Source organism: Lepus europaeus, chromosome 5 (assembly GCF_033115175.1).
Source record: "Lepus europaeus isolate LE1 chromosome 5, mLepTim1.pri, whole genome shotgun sequence".
Classification (NCBI taxonomy): Eukaryota; Metazoa; Chordata; class Mammalia; order Lagomorpha; family Leporidae; genus Lepus; species Lepus europaeus.
The window spans coordinates 103,639,734-103,656,963 of record NC_084831.1 but is presented as its reverse complement, the minus strand read 5'-3'; the positions used below and the strand labels follow the sequence as shown (position 1 = coordinate 103,656,963).

Genomic DNA, 17,230 nt, shown 5'->3' with positions numbered 1-17,230 from the left:
ATGCCCATGATCCTGGGTTACTGGGACATCCGCGGTGTGAGCGAGGGGTCTGTCCGGCGGTGGGGTGGGGGCACGGGCAGGGGAGAGGCGCTGAGCAGCTGGGGTGGTTCCAGGCCATGGTTCCTGTAGGACCTGTGGAAGCCTCTGTCCGAAGTCCTCAGGAGCTCCCAGGGGGAGCGGGGAGGTATTAAGCGTAGGGTGGAGGTGCACCTGGAGCAGGTAAGGACAGCCTTGGTAGCTCCCTCTCTGACCTCTGCCCCTGCCATCCTCTACAGCTGGTTCTTGCCATCCGCATGCTCCTGGAATACACGGATCCAGCTACAAGGAAAAGAGATACTCGATGGGGGACGGTAATGCACCTGTCTGTTTTGACCTCTGCCCAGCCCCTGCTGACACCTAGCAACCGCTGGAGGCCACCTGTTGCGAACCTGTGCAGCCTGCACCCACTGGAGCTGAGCCTTCCCCTTCCCGGGTCCTCTGGACTGTGCACTTTGCCCTCCCACAGCAGGGTGCTGGGAGGCAGTGCTGGGCTTGGCCATGTTAGTGATCAGGACTGGTCTTTGGTGAGCCTTTGCATGTAGGGTCCAGGGTCCTTACAGACATCTTTGCCCCCAAATCTGGATTGTGAAACGGAGTAGTTCAGATCCGGGATGCCTGTGTCCAGAGAAGGGAGGATCTTGCCCCTGAACCTCGGGAGGGTCCTGGGGGGGAGGGCTGCACATGGGGGAGGTTTGTTCTCACCTCATCTACTCCACAGCTCCCGACTATGACAGAAGCCAGTGGCTGAGTGAGAAATTCACGCTGGGCCTGGACTTTCCCAATGTAGGTGCAGGGACAGGGTGTGGGTGTGTGCAAGGTGTCTGTGTCTCCATCCCCGATCCCCTCTTTGAAGGTTTAAGGAGCAGAGCCCTCTGCTCAGCTCCTCGTCCTTGCTGTTTGTCTGTGCTGCCTTCCCGTGATGTTCTGTGTCATAGCTCACTCACTCACTGTACAGAGTGTGTGCTTAGAGCCTGCCATGGGCCGGGCGCAGAGGGTGCCGGGTCTCCCGTCTGCCCCTGCTCGGGGAAGGGGATGCTGGGAGCCCGGGAGCCCAGCTGAGTGCCCTGGTCACCACGCAGCTGCCCTACCTAATTGATGGGACTCACAAGCTCACGCAGAGCAACGCCATCCTGCGCTACCTGGCCCGCAAGCACGGCCTGTGTGAGTGGGGCTGGCTGCAGGGCAGGGGCGGGAGGCATCCCCTGGGCATGGCTGGGCCAGGACACTTAGGTCTCTGTGGTGTGGGCTGCAGGTGGGGAGACAGAAGAGGAGAGGATTCGCGTGGACATTCTGGAGAACCAGGTTATGGACAATCGCATGCAACTCATCATGGTGACCTACAGTCCCGACTTAGTGAGTGCTCCCTGGGTTGGATGTGGCGGGGTTCAGTGAGGAATTGTACTCTTGTGTTCACATCTGCACTGCTCCTGTTTGCCACTGAACTCCCTAAGGTACTGCTTCTCCACTTCTCCACATTTGTTACCCCAAATGTGGTAAAAGAAAAACTTTGAATCAATGTCCACAATCTCAGGATACAATCATGAACCCTGGGTCAAAATTCAGTTCTTACACATGATGTTTGCTTCGGAATCCCTTTTGTGCCTAACATTTGACCCCGGCCATGGGCCGTCTTTCCCAGCAGTTCCCACCATGTGCCAGCGCCTGGGAACAGAGTCCAGTACATGAGTTACAGTAGTCCAAGAGGGGGCGTCTTCAGATGGGTGCCCTATCCCAGGGCTGTCTCCGTGCCCCCACAGGGATAAGCGTATTCCCCTATGGGCAGCCCAGGTCAGCCAAGGACCTTTGTTCCTCTCCCTCCATCCTCAGTGTCGAAGTCTCAGCTTCTGTATCTGCAGATACCTGTTCTGCTCCCCTGCCCCCCGGGTAGGGTTCGGCTTCTCTCCTGAGATCTCTCAGTTCTTTGTCTCTGCTTTCACCCCACGTCTGAGTCCAGGGGAAGCCAGGTGCACATGGCTCTCCTGGCTCTGACCCTTAGAGGTTCTGTGGACACCGGTGGTGACAGGTTCAGGACAGTGCTGGGTTCCCCTGTGACTGCCCAGTGCCTGTGAAGATAGGGTAGGTACCCAGGAGGTGTCTATTCAGTGCTGATGAACGAAGGGGAAGGGTGGGCACCGCCCAGGGCCACTGTGCTGCTCAGCCCTGGCCAGCGGGGCCCGGGCAGCACTGGGCGGTGCCTGTCTGCAGGGCTCTGTGTCTGAGGGTGGTGACAGCTGATTGTGCCTCAGGAGAAGCTGAAGCCCGAGTACCTGAAGGGGCTCCCTGAGAAGCTGCAGCTGTACTCGCAGTTCCTGGGGAAGCGGCCCTGGTTCGCAGGGGACGAGGTAAAGGGGGGGGGTGCGGGTGGGGAGGAGGAGGGGTCGGTCTTCCTGCGGGACTGAGCTCTGTCGTCCTGGCTCCTGCAGATCACCTTCGCCGATTTCCTTGTCTACGACGTCCTTGACCAGAACCGGATATTTGAGCCCACGTGCCTGGATGCGTTCCCAAACCTGAAGGATTTCATGTCCCGCTTCGAGGTGACTCCCTGACCTCCTCACTCTGTGTTGTCTTTTCCCTGTCCCCGTCCCTCCATGCTCAGCGTCCTGGAGCTAAACTGCAGCCCAGCTGGGAACTTAGGACCCAGGCTTCGCGTCTTACATCGGTGGTGTCAGGTGGATCGAATTGTCCCTCCCATGTGATACCGAATCTGTGACTTTAGAGGGTGGCTGAATTGGTCACTAGCCCAGGGCCAGCCCAGGCAGTGCTGGGCTCCCTGTGATCCCTTGGCTTCTATGACAGCAGTCATTGGTTCTCCCAATTTTGCAGCAAAGGATAAAGCTCCAGGCCCTTGTGCAGTCTTCTCTCTCATCCCTGGACTCAGTGTAAGAGGCAGGACATTCAGTAGTGTGTGTGTGTGTGTGTGTGTGTAGGTGGCACCAGGAGGGCTGTGACAAGGTAGGGTTAATGTTCAGTAATTGAGACACGGACAGTCCTGCTGATCTCCAAGGAGCTCTGTGCCTCTCAGATCCTGGTGTGGAAGCACTGAGGTCCCGAGCGGCTGTTGGTGCTGGACTTGCCTGAGCACGTGGATGTCCCTGGTGGAGGACCTTGTGTGGAAGTTCTGGTTTGGGCACTTTCTTTCCCTCCCACTCTCCCTGGGGTTATTGATCCTTGTCCCACCTGTGCTGGCCGTGACCTGGGGCAGGTCCTTTGTTTGCACTCCTGTGCAGCCCTCATTGTTGGTGTGAAGCACAGTGTCAGGCCCCAGGGAACCTGCAAAGGCCACAGTTCTGCAACTGAGGGCAGTTAGAGAGTAGTGGGCACCCAGATACGAGGGAGGGGTGACACCATGCTGGTGCTGGGAGCTGTCTGGACCTCATACACAGGGTCACACTCATCACCCATAGTTATCTTGTTTGCTCCAGCAAATCCTACTTTATCACAGATTTCAGAATTTGAGGCGTTAGTTAAACAGGTTTTTTAATACACAGTCATTTTCCTGGTCCACTCCCATCCAGAGTTCGCCTTCTCAGCGCCTCCTCATCAGCTCTGGATCAGGTCCAGGCCTGTGGCCTTGGCGATTCTGCAACAGTCGGCTCAACGCTGTGTTCCCAGGTGGAGAGGCAGAGATTAGATCTGTGTGCGACCCTGCGGCCCAAACAGGCCAGGCCCATTAGGTCCAGAACACGGTGCATCCCCCTGAGTTCTTTAGGAAGTCCCTGGGCACTAGTGTCCTGCTGTAGAGGACTTGGCACATGCGTGTCCTGGCCTTGTGTGTGGAGCAGGGCTCAGGACGAGGGGCTGAGACAGTGAGATCGGGCGCAGACACTGAGTGCAAAACTAGTTAACCCTAAATTTTATTACACTTTAAGTCAGAAGGGAGAAAAGTCCTGGAAGTTTCAGGTGACGTTGTTGTAGAATCAGGTGGTAGCCGTACATCTGGAACAGGAGTCAGCGAGCATTTTCCCTAAGCGGCCGGTACTCAGGCTTTGCAGGGCGTACAGTGGTGTGGGGATTCCTCAGCTCTACGTTTGTGAGAATCAACCGAGGATAACACGTGCAGGAATGAGCCAGGGCTGTGGTCCAGCAAGACTAGATTACACCAGCACGTGGTGCAGAAACAATGAAACCAAGCAGCTCAGTTCTCAATGGGTGAGGGACCTGAGCGCCATTTCCCAGAGGAGATGTGCAGGAGGGACCTGGACGTTGCCCCACAGCACTGAGCAGAGAGGGGCAAGGCACAGGTTTCATGATCCTTTTAAACCAAAATAAACTTATCTTTTGGTTGTATTTTCCATGGACTTTTTGAAGTCCCTTCTAGTTCTCCTTGGTCTCAAATCTCCAATTCCAGGGTATCTCGGGGCTACACTATTGTGCAGGGAGTTTAGACGCTCTTATAAAAGATGAAGACATGCACTTCAAATCCTTGGACAGAAGTAGTCCTACTGTGCACTTCAGATTAGGCAAGCGCAAAAGTTGATCTGATATCGCGTCTCAGTCTTTTGGCTAAAATCAGGTGTAAAGTTGAGCTGATGGGACTAGGACCCAGCTGGGGGTGGATTGGTGTCTCCTGGGTGATTTTGCTCTGAAGGAATGGCTGCCTGCATTGTGTCTCCTGCCTCTGTTTGTAATCTTCTGCTGCCCACTACACTGTCTATGCCTAATATCCCCACTGTGGAATCCGTAGGAAGAGACCAACCTCCAAGGGATGCCAAGACAGCAGCTGTAACACATCATCTATTCTTTGCTGTCACAGTTCCCTGGGGAAGAGCGGAGGGTGCTGGCAGCTTGCTCCTCGGTGTTCAGCAGGGGCTCTGCTCCGCGCTGACAGGGAAAGCCCCAGGCCCTGGTCCAGGCTGTGTCTCCAGCCCAGGACACCGTGGGAGAGGCAGAGCGTTCAGCAGTGTGTACGGAGCTGGCCTCTGGAGGGCTGAGACAAGGTAGGATTGAGGTTCAGTGTCAGAGTCACAGACGACATTCGTGTGTGATCTCCAGAGCTCTTTGCACCGTGTGGGTGCCCGTGTGGGGATCGCTGAGGTAGGTCCAACGGCGGCTGCTCATGCTGGGTTTGAGGGTGAACAGGGGGCCCTGTTAAAAGGCATTGGTCCTGAGGTGTTTAACAGTGGGCACATTCCTTCCCTTCCTCGCTTTTTTCCTTAGTGGCCCAAGTGTCCTGTGTGACATGGGCAGGTCCCTTATTTTCACTCCTCTGCACCGACCCTCTGCTCTGTGGGAGGCACGGCACCAGGGTGACCCCAGGCTGGGGACCTGCAGGCGCAGCAGCTGGGCAGCCCGTGTGGCAGCACCTGCGTGCCAGGAGCACCGCCTGGCCCCACCTCTCTGCTGATCATGTCTCCAGGGCAACGCGTTTGATGGCAGCACAGCCTGGTTTATCATTACTCAGGCATTCGAGGCTGCCCTACCTCCTCCTTTCAGCCTAGAATCTGTTTCCTGTCCACCCTCCCACCCAGAGCTGCGCCTTCCCAGCTCCTTCTCATCAGCTCTGGCTCAGGACCAGAGTTGCAGCCTTGGAAATGATGAAGAGCTGGCTGTGGGAGGGAGTGGTTACTGGAGAAGCTGAGAAAGACAAATTCCACACTCTTTTGTAGTGTGTTTCTCTCTCTCTCTGCCGTGAGGCAGGAGACGATGAAGGGCTTATTGGGAAGCTCAGAGCAAGAGCTTGCAAGTTTGAGAAACTCACTCGGCAGCTGTGTGGAGACAGGATGGTGGCCAGCAGGCTACACAGCAGATGACTTCAAACCCCGCAAGGCCCCTCCCCAAGAGCAACCCACATAAACTCACAGCCCTGGTTATCTTTGGGGCCTGAAGTCTCAGCCTCCGTCTGAGCTTTGGTTCTTGACCTACTTCTACTTTCTTAAGACGTGGACTTCCCCGGGGCTGGCGCCATGGCTCACTTGGTTAATTCTCTGCCAGCAGCACAGGCACCCCATGTGAGCACAAGTTCTAGTCCCGGTTGCTCCTCTTCCAGTCCAGGTCTCTGCTGAGGCCTGGGAGGGCAGTGGAGGATGGCCCAAGTGCTTGGGCCCTGTACTCACATGGGAAACCAGGAAGAAGCATCTGGATCCTGGCTTTGGATCAGTGCAGCTCTGGCCATGGCAGCCATTTAGGGAGTGTACCAAGCCCTGGGGATTTAATAATAGCCAGTCCATCTGCATGAGGGAAGGGAGCTGTGGGTTTCAGCTTGAGCTTTGGGGGTACAGACGGCCCTGGATCTCTGCAAAGCCTTTGTCCACTCCCTGGGCCCTCTCTCTCCTAGTAAGAAGGTGCACGAGGCTTGGCTGGGCTCCTTCGGCCTGGTGCCTGGGCTGGGCTGCAGGTGAGGTGGGTTGGGTACCGGGAGACTGGGCTCTGTGCCGGCTGGAGAGGTGAGGACTTCCTGCTTTCAGGGCAGTGATCAGGGCTCCCCTGGCTGTTTTCTGCGGGTTTACCTCCCTCTATCGATTTTCATTCAGGATTTGCTGAGTCACTGGGTTAGATCTGGGCTCTCTGCCAGGCACACGTGCGTGCTCTAAGCGTCCTTGCTCTGTCAGAGTCCCCGCTCCGTGTGCAAACCCTGGCTATCCCGGAGCCTCCGGGGAAAAGAGAAATCTGTGTGGACAGGGATGACGGTCTTGCTGTGGAGGGAGCAGAGAGCACACGGGACAGAGTGCAGCTGGGGCTCAGGCACAGCTGTGCACCGTGGGGAGGCGGCTCTCCTCCGTGCAGCTCAGGTTCCCTCCGGGTAAATATAGACCTGACCTCGCAGGCGGTGGAGCGGACTTTCTGGGCCTCCACGCCGTCTCCAGTGGGGCAGACACCTTGCTCAGTGCAGAGTCTCCATGACTGCCGGTCCTATTCAGGAATGACCTCAGCCGAAGGTCCCTGAAGAGTGAGTTCACCAGGGCCATGGACCCTAAGGAGACCATGTGGTTCTCCAGGCATGGAGCCCGCGGGCAGGCAGCTGTCATGGTCCTGCCATGCTGGGCCTGCACTGGGGCTGCTTAAAACCTGGAGTGGGGCCGGCGCCGTGGCTTAACAGGCTAATCCTCCGCTTTGCAACGCCGGCACACAGGGTTCTAGTCCCGGTTGGGGCGCCGGATTCTGTCCCGGTTGCCCCTCTTCCAGGCCAGCTCTCTGCTATGGCCCGGGAAGGCAGTGGAGGATGGCCCAAGTGCATGGGCCCTGCACCCGCATGGGAGACCAGGAGAAGCACCTGGCTCCTGGCTTCGGATCAGCGAGATGCGCTGGCCACAGCGGCCATTGGATAGTGAACCAACGGCAAAAAGGAAGACCTTTCTCTCTGTCTCCCTCTCTCACTAGCCACTCTGCCTGTCAAAAAAAAAAAAAAAAAAAAAAAAAAAAAAAACCTGGAGGGGGCCGGCGCCGTGGCTCAACAGGCTAATCCTCCAACTTGTGCGCTGGCACATCGGGTTCTAGTCCTGGTCAGGGCACCAGATTCTGTCCCAGTTGCCCCTCTTCCAGGACAGCTCTCTGCTGTGGCCAGGAAGTGCAGTGGAGAATGGCCCAAGTGCTTGGGCCCTGGACCCCATGGGAGACCAGGATAGGCACCTGGCTCCTGCCATCGGATCGGCGCAGTGCGCCGGCCGCAGCGCACCAGCCGTGGCGGCCATTGGAGGGTGAACCAACAGCAAAGGAAGACCTTTCTCTCTGTCTCTCTCTCTCACTGTCCACTCTGCCTGTCAAAAATAAAATAAATAAATAAATTTAAAAAAAAAAGAAAACCTGGAGGGGCCCCAGACCCTGAGCTCTGTCCCTGTCCCCACTCTCAGGGCCTGGAGGAGATCTCTGCCCACATGAAATCCAGCCACTTCCTGCGAGTCCTATGTTCACGAAGATGGCCATGTGGGATGACAGGTAGGGCCCAGAGAGGCCAGGAGATGGGATTGAGGAGCCCACACTCAGCCGGCTGCCTAGGGCCCTGGGGTGCAGCCGATCTTCCTGTTATCATAGCTTGGTTCCTGTCCTTGGTGACAAATCAAAATAATGAGAACAAGGTTTGAGAGTAAAGGGAACAGAAACTGATGTGTCAACATCTGAGGACAACAACAGATAACCAATCTCAAGAACCATAGAACTACTATCCCGCAGGGGCCGGCCTGGCACTTCTTCAGGTGCTGAAGCCGGTGCGGGTCTGATAACAGACATCTCGGCCTCAGCACAGTTCCCTGGAAACCGGCTCAGTGCCTGGACTTCATCAAGAGCAGGGACCGGCAGAATGTTCCGCCAATCTAAGCAGCCACACAGAGCGTTCTCTGGCCGGAATCTAAAGAGGGCACGTATGTGTTCCAGATTCCAGAGTTTTATCCGAGGATGAAGCCCCCAGCCTGCGCCCTTGGTTATTTCTCCCCCCACAGTCTGCTGCAAGGAATTCAAACCTCCGGTCTTTTGGCCTGGGAGGGCTGATGCTTGCAACTTCAACCAGCTTCCTCAAGGCCAGGTTCTGGAGTTCCCTAGCAGCATCTCTATCCCTTTGACCAGATACTTGAGGGAGTCCCAGGCTCAGTAGTTGGCTTTTCATCAGAATGTGAAAAGAAACAAAAAGGAGTTTGGTTACAAACTCCCCACCACCACTCCCTCACTCCCCATCTGTGGAACAGGGCTCTGACTCCATTCTGACGCCTCCAGCCCACTTAGGAGTCTGGGTCTGAAGCTGCGTTGTCAGGACTCGTGTGGAGTTGTAATGCTTTAGCAGCAGCTGCACGGGGATGACTGATCAGTCAACTGATCACTAATCAGGACTGGGCGAGGCTCAGTACCCCCAAGAGACTGGAAGGCCAGGATGGAGAATGCCTGGAGAGGCCCTCGTTTTAGTAGGATTCCAATAGGAAAGACCTGAGAAACAACTGTTAGTCCTGCGCAGGTATCATCTAGTAAAGGTGGTTGACCACCCCGAAGAGACACAAGCTCTGGAGAGGTCTGGACTCCAGCAAGGCCAGAAATACCCAACTGAGCTCATCCAGGCATGGTTTCCAGCCCCGCCTCACGGACCAGCGCTTCTGCTGAGAGAATAGACTGGGGCCTTTTGGATGTGCACTGGCAATGTATCTGTCAAGTGGTGAGCACGGGGCATAGAAAGCAGTGCAAACGTTCCCGTTGGCTTAGCCTTGAGAGTTATCTGAGACACATCACCTTGGGAGAGGGGAAGGGGCAGGCACGGCTCACCAGAGTACTTTTCAGTGGGGGAAATGAGCTTCGAAACCCAACCCCTGGCTTCAAAGGATGACGAGATGTAGAGAGGACCTGCGGGAGGCAAACTGATATACGGTTGTTGGTATCTGATCTAGCGCTTCAAGATACCGTCTCATTCTATTTTTAAAGTAATATTTATCTCCTTACTGGGAGGCATCAGGAAGGGTCTCCTACATACTAATTCAGGGGCTAGCCTTATCCGGAGGAGGGCAGGTGGCAATACCTTATAACTTAGGCTAGTGTCCCGGGATCATTTGGCGATTGTCTTTTCAAGGTGTAGTTCATCTTGTTGGCTTTTCCTCAGACTGAAATCTTCAGGACGTATGCAATGCATGTTTAATGAGGGGCTGTATGGAAACAGGCCATCATCACCGTGCCTGATAGAAGGAGGGGCTACTAACACAGGAAGTATCTGAAGCTCCCAGTCGTCCTAGGCATCTGAGCGACGTCTATCTGTCAGTCATCCAGGGGGAGAGTGCCCACATGTTGTGTGCCCCATTCGGTTGGCAGGGTGTTTTGCTCTTGGGTTGTTCTGAACACATACAGGCAACCCTGAGTTAGTGCCTGCACTACCTGTTGAAGATAAGGTCTATGTGAACGCTCCACAAAGTTCATCCGGGCATCACCCCAAATGTGTGCTCCCACGCATGTGCTTTGTGATGGGTTGGACCAGGGCCGTGGGTGTCAGGATGAGTCCACGGGAGCTCTGTTTCCACCTGATGGTGTTAGCCCAAGTGTTTGCTTGTCTCACCTTTCTCAGTGTGCTGGGTTTTTTATATTGGACTAAACCAACCTGGAGTGTCAAGGCCCCGAGAAAGCTCTTTCCTTTAGCTGCTGCTTTGGCAGCCAGATGCTATGTGTGCTGTGTGGACACACATAGCCAGGTGCTATGTGTCACCTTATGGCGACTAGGGCAGTGCATTGCGGTTGCCTGTTCTCACCCTGGCTCTGCCTGCAACAGAGTCAGGTTCTCAGCTCGTGTTTAATGTACATATTTGCTGTTGTCAGGAACGCCCTGGCCTCCCGAACAGCACAGTGAGCATGCACAGTCATGAAGACGTAGCTGGGTCTGTGTACATGTTCACCTTCTTTCCTGTTGATAGCTGGAGAGCTCCTGTCACAGAGGTCGACTGAGCTTTCTGGGCTGAAATCCTGGGCGGCAGTGTCATTGCTTCCAGCGCCTGCCGTGCTGTGCCCACCGCACACCTGGCCCTTTGTGGTCCACTCTCTGCAGAACTGCTCCCACCAGGGAGGCGTTCCCAGTCCGGCTCTGGCAGGGGCTGCCCCAACAGGTCCATTTTGCTGGAGTAAATAGTCCCTGAGGTTTCCTAGCAACCACGGTGAAGGAGCTCATTTTCCTGGATAGGCGGCAGAGTGGCAGGGTTTAGGAGGCTGGCCTGATGATGTACTTGTCGTCCTGCCGTTGCCCCAGGCCTGGCCCGAGCACACCTCCCATGTTTCTTTCTTACGTTGTCTCCCTCTGCCTTAGGGCCCATCAAGCTCTGAGGCTGGGATGACAGTTGCAGGACCGAGAGTCTGATTAGGGTTCCCTTCATGGGGGCCTGTGCTGCTTCTTTTGCTTCGTCCATAAGTATCCCTAGCTTACCAGAAGTAAGCAGAATATTTGCCAAGTGGGGTGATGACTTGCAAGGCTAGTAGTAAGAACCCAGTCATTCTCTGAGGCTCTGCTCTGTGTGTTGGGCTTGAACGTGTCCAATCTAACAAATCAGCGGTTGGAGAAAGACTGCAGGCCCAGCAGTATCCTGCCGTGTGCGCGTCTGCATTTAAGCCTTGTATGGGATATTGCTGTAAGGGAATTGGCCTGCCTCAGCTACTGGTGCCCCCAGCAGAAATGGGTTCCCAGCCCAGGATTTGAAGGAAGAGACCCTTCCCCTTCCCTGAGTTATACTCTGCCACACTCTTCCTTTTGGGGAGGTGAGGAGGAGGTTTTTTTGTTTTTTTTGTTTTTTTTTTTTTTTTTTAAGATTTATCTATTTATTTGAAAGTCAGAGTTACACAGTTAGAGTTACAAGTCTGCTGACGTTACCCCACCCCTGCCAGCCTGCCCGACACAGGCTGTGTCCTTCCCGGGAGCTCTGCCCAGCCCCCCCAGCACCTCTCTGAAGGACCTGGCTTCCTGGGGTGCAGGCACTGCTGCCCCAACACGTCTCAATGGGTGGGGCCCAGGCATCCGCCACAGAGAAGGCGCTTTTCCTCACTGCGAAGCCCCCTTTCTTTTTCTTTTTCTTTCTTTTTTAAGATTTATTTATTTATCTGAAAGTTAGAGTTACACACAGAAGGAAAGGCAGAGAGAGAGAGAGAGGTCTTCCATCCGCTGGTTCACTCCTTAAGTGGCTGCAATGGCTGGAGCTGCGCCGATCCAAAGCCAGGAGCCAGGAGCTTCTTCCGGGTCTCCCACATGGGTGCAGGCCCAAGCACTTGATTCTACTGCTTTCCCAGGCCACAGCAGAGAGCTGGATTGGAAGAGGAGCAGCCGGGACTCAAACAGGTACCCACATGGGATGCCAGCACTGCAGGCAGCACTTTACCTGCTAGGCCACAGCGCCGGCCCCACGAAGCCCCCGTTCATCGCCCCTCCTTCCGCTGTTTTCTCAGACGCCTTCCAGGTGCCCCTCCCAGCAGGCTGTCTGGCTGCCCCTGGGAACGCCTTTCCTGGTTCATCTCCCACTGCCCTGGGTAGCTCTGGGACAAGTTTCCACCTGTGTCTTTTTAATTGTTTCCGGTGGGGCTTTTTTCCAGCTCATGAATTGCTCTCTGTGAATCTTCTTGCCCATGGATCACCTGTGTAAAACTCTGCTTCTCCATTATCTCCTCGTGGGTTAGTCACTTCCTGTAGAAGTGTTGAAATGGAGCTGTGCAGTCAAAAGCTTTATCTCTTATAGGGACAATGTAATCAGTGGTGATTCTGTTTTAGGTTTACAATGTGCTGCCTATTGTTTTCCCCCAGGTTTATTTAATTGAAAGGCAGAAATACAGAGAGAGAGGGAGAGAGAGACAGAGACAGAGAGAGAGAGAGAGAGATATCTTCCATCTGCTGGTCCACTCCCCAAATGACCACAATGGCCAGGCTGGGCCAGGCTGAAGCCAGGAACCGGGAGCTTCTTCCAGGTCTCCCATGCGTGTGCAAGGGCCCAAGCACTTGGGCCATCTTCCATTGCTTTTCCAGGTGCATTAGCAGGGAGCTGGATCAGAAGTGTAACAGCTGGGACCTGAACTGGTGTCCGTTTGGGATGCTGGCACTGCAGGTGGAGGCATAAACCACTGCACCAATCCATGGTGATCAATTTTATCAGTTAACTTGACTGGGCTGAGAGATGTCAGGATAGTTGATAAAGTCTTGCTTCTGGGTGTCAGCACGGTTCTCTGACCGTTAGTCTTTTTTTTTTGAAAGGCAGAGTTACAGAGAGGCAGAGGCAGAGAGAGAAGGAGAGAGACAGAGAGAAGTCTTCCATCTGCTGGTTCACAGCTGGAATTCCCAGCTAGAGCTGGGCTGATCCGAAGCCAGGAGCCAGGAGCTTCTTCCAGGTCTCCCACGTGGGTGCAGGGGCCCAAGGACTTGGGCCATTTTCCATTGCTTTCCCACGCCATAGCAGATAGCTGGATTGGAAGTGGAGCAGCCGGGACTCGAACCGGCACCCACATGGGATGCCAGCACTACAGGCGGCAGCTTACCCAATCCCCCACAGCACCAGTCTCTGACCTTTAATCTTGAGCTGAGACTTAGGCCATCATCCCCCAAATCCTTCTCAGGCCTCACACATGATCTTAACCACACCTGCTTGCAGATGGCACTTCACCCCTATAATCCTGAGTTTCCATCGCACACACTTGTACATGTTTATAATTAGTGTATGCATATTCGCCATGCCCCTGTATGACCTCACACCCTGCCTGATACCCCCACCACGCCCCCATGTGACATCAGGCTCTACCTGACCATACCTGAGTGCCCACCTGCCAACGAGACACTCCTCTGTGGAAAATCTATAAAAAGACAGGGAGGGTCCCAAAAGGCTCTCGGCCTCTGCATTGCTGCCGGAGATAAGCAGTAGATGGAAGCTCAAGGCGCTTGCGGCACGTGGCTTTTGGCCTGCTCTCTGGTATGGACGCTGTTATTTTTATTGATAATCTGCCCCGTGCCTCCTGGAAACGTGTAGGCGTAGCTTTCTGAAACACATGTCCAACATGTGAGCACGTAGCAATTCCAAAGTTCCTCCACACTGCCAAAACCTCAAGGAAATTCCTAGGTTTTCCATCCCCAATATCCATTCCAGCATCCTATGTTCCAATTTCCTGACAGTAAACTCTGTCTACTGAACAAGGCCTCCTGCCGTCCTAGGTGTTCACACGGGAGGAGTTCGATCACCTTTCCTTCTCTCCATCTCTCTTTGGGGACTAGGCTACCAGCAAAAATTGAGCTTCCAGTTGAACCCACCTTTGGTCATATCAGAGCCTGCCATGTATTCAAAAGGATCATCGCTGACCACCTCACTGGTAGGGCAGACCACTGTTCTGTCCTGTTTGATCCTGGCTATGGGAGGCTCCAGCCCCCACACTGTGCACTCACAATGAGCATCCAAAAAGGTGATCACTTGGCCTTTTGACAGGGCAGCTCCTTTTAGCCTAGCTCTGATCAGTCCAGAATGTTGTTCCATTCAAATTACATGAACCAGCACTTTTAATTTTTTTCACATAACTCTCTAGGGGTCTTTTCAAAAAGTCTCTTTCCCTGGCATCGTCCACTAGAACAATTTCTTCTATCACGTGTCTTGGTGAGCGATTGATGACACTGTGAACAGCTCACAGAGGTGTGCTCCAAGCCTCATTGTGGAAAGCAATCACACACCTGTTGTAGGAAGATTATCTGGAGACACCTTTGTGTTACGCCCTTCTAGCCTAACATCTGGTAAAGATCTGTTGAGTGCAGTCAGCTCGCTCGCCATTAGATTGACCTGATGGATTTTAAACGTCTCTTTCCTCTTTTCTTGATGCTCTTTAGGAATAACTACTGGTTTCCCCATTTCTCCAGGATTTCATGAGGCCTTTGTACCGGCTCTGGAACATCCCCGGCAGGAAGTCCTCTCTCTTTGTTCTCATCACATTTGTTGCATTCACTGAGTAAAGCAGCAGGAACATATCCAAGAGGACCCAAATCAAGAGGTGGCAAGGACCACCTTGCAGTATGCAAATTTTCTCGTGGCACTTTAAGTCAAAGGCAAAGTTTTAAAATATATATATAAGTATACAAAGATCATCCAAGTTATGCCAATCCAGTTTCATCAGAAATCACATTCATACCCCCATAGTGGTTTTTCAAATGAATTCATATCCCAAATCCATATGTCCCACATATGGTAATGCCAGGTGCTCCTCAGGGCCGGCCGGGGCAGTGGCTGCGCGGTCCCACGGGTTGCAGGGCGGGTGCTCTTCTCGGGCCGTCATCTGTCGCACTGCGCCCTGTCCTGCCTCCGTGCCAGGCCTCAGGGGCTTGGCATGCCACCGCCCTGCCTCTAGCTCTGGGCTACCTTGGAGCGGCGCACCGGGGCCACTGGACCACCCACAGGCCGCCCAGACCCAGTCCACACAGCGCCCATATTCTTTTCCCTAATGTAACTTTCCTGATGTTTGGATTTAGGCTCATTGAGTGACATCCTCACTCGCGTGTCCATGTAATACCTTTGTTTTTGCCGAGTTATGAAAACTTATCCCTGTAGTTTCCTTTCTATAAAGGTTTTTTTTTTAAAAAAAGATTTATTTATTTGTTTGAAAGGCAGAGAGAGAGAGAGACAGAAGAGAGAGAGGTTTTCCATCCACTGGTTTGCTCCCCAGGTACTGTAACAGCCGGACCTGCACGGATCCAAGGCCAGGAGCCAGGACTTTCCTCCAAGTCTCCCATGCTGGTGCAGGGGCCCTAGGACTTGGGCCATTCTCCACAGCTTTCGCAGGCCATTAACAGAGAGCTGGATGGGAAGTGGAGCAGCCAGGACCGGAACCAGCGCCCATATGCGATGCCAGCACCACAGGCAGCAGCTTTACCCTCTATACCACAGCGCTGGCCCCAAAATCATTTGTACAATTTTTTTTTAAAAAAGGATTTATTTATTTGAAAAGCAAAGTTACAGAGAGGCCGAGGCAGAGAGAGAAAGAGAAAGAGAAAGAGGGACAGAGAGAGGTCTTCCATCCGCTGGTTCACTCCCCAGATGGCCTCAATGGCCGAGCTATGCAGATCCAAAGCCAGAAGCCAGGAGTTTCTTCTGGGTGTCCCACACAGGGGCAGGGTCCCAAGGACCTGAACAAGCGCCCATAAGGGATGCCAGCACTGCAGGTCGATGGCTTCTCCGAGAAGCCACAGTGCCAGCCCCTGTACAGATTTTTAAATCTCTTTTTTTAAGTCTAATTTCTATTAATTTGCACTTTCCTGTTTTGGTTTTGTTATTGTACTAATACTGTATGAATTTAGGAAATATTTCCTTGGCTATTGCTTTAACAAGGATATTGACGGAAGGTTCATTTTTTTCGTAATATTATTGTTTTCCATCTTTTTTTACATTGAGTTGTGTTATTCTACTACAATCTTGAAACTTTGTTTATTAAACTTTATTTTTTAAAAAAAAGGTTTATTTAATTAGTTTGAAAGGCAGAGTAACAGAGGAGAGAGAGAGAGAGATAGAGAGAGAGAAGGAGAGAGATAGTCCATCCGCTGGTTCACTCCCAAACAGCCGAGGCCGGGCCTGGCTGATACTAGGAAGTAGAACTCCATCCACGTCCCCCATGGGGTAGCAGGGCCCAGGTACTGGGTCGTCTTCTGCTGCCAGTAGGCACATGAGCAGGGAGCTGGATTGGAAGCGGCTTAACCCTCTGCAGCTTAATCTGCTGTGCCACAACGTGGGCCCTTCAATCTTATTCTTAACGTGGCTGTAATGTAGAAAAGTTATTCTTAATTCCAGTTTGGCAATATCTGGTAAGTAGTGATTTCTATTTTATTTTATGTTATATCCAGATTTAAGAAAAGTACATACTTCCTGGATTTCCTGTTTGTCCCCAGGTGATTTTTAAGAGACTTTAAAATAATTTCAGTGGTCTTGGCATTTGGGGTCAGGCCCAAGAATTAGAACTGTAATGGCAGTACATACAATGAGGAGGGACTTTCCTGGAGGCGACAAGGACTGACAATTCCGTGAGAGCCAGCAATGGTCAAGGGAATGCAATGCTTGTGTAATTTATGCTTTGAGTCCCCAACATGAAGATTGTCCCCATCCAAGTGCAGACATGGCAATCTCTCTGCCCCTGGATGATTAAGAAAAACAAAACAGTAAAAAAAAAAAAAAAAAAAAAAATCCCCCTCTGGATCATAGCAAAGCATTTAGGACGAAATAAAAGAGATAAAAAGAGAATATTAAATTAAATTTAAAAATTCCAAAGAAGAGGGGCACATTTTAATTTGTTGTAATTGTATCTGATATTTTATTTCTAAACTTCTGAGGCCATCTGATGTTGAATTGCTTTGTATTTGCCTTGAGAGTGTTGGTGGTCAGCAGCGGAGCTGGAAGGAGTTTGGGATCCAGGCCAGAGATGCTCCATCAGACTTCAGCCCATTGCACGCAGTCTCTGTGCCCAGCACAGCAGCCATTTAAAAAGGCAGAGCTGGCCCACATGTTGCAGTCAGCGGGGAGCACATGAACTTCAGAGGATCCCACAGCACTGGCATGCGTTTCTGTGGGGTAACAACAGGACACAACCCCTTCTCAGACCACTTCCCAGCGACCCTAATCCCCACCGCCCCCTGCCGCCTCTCTCAGACCCACTTCACCCACTGCCGTGACCTCCCAGCCCCGTGGGTGTTCTGAGGCCTACAAGTCCAGACGCCTCCTCCTGCAGCACCTGCTCCTCCTGCAGGGCCAGCTGTGCTCGGGGCCTGGCTTCCAGCTCCTCGGAGTCCTGGCCCTGGGCAGCACGGCCTCCG

The 17,230-nt window shown here is 53.2% G+C and overlaps 2 pseudogenes; one reads left to right on the top strand and one right to left on the bottom strand.

The window, feature by feature from the left end:
* On the top strand, positions 1–7,915 carry LOC133760037 (glutathione S-transferase Mu 1-like; annotated as a pseudogene).
* A 5,412-nt stretch (positions 7,916–13,327) lies between these two features.
* Positions 13,328–14,418, bottom strand: LOC133759168 (polypeptide N-acetylgalactosaminyltransferase 1-like; annotated as a pseudogene).
* Positions 14,419–17,230: the final 2,812 nt, after the last annotated feature.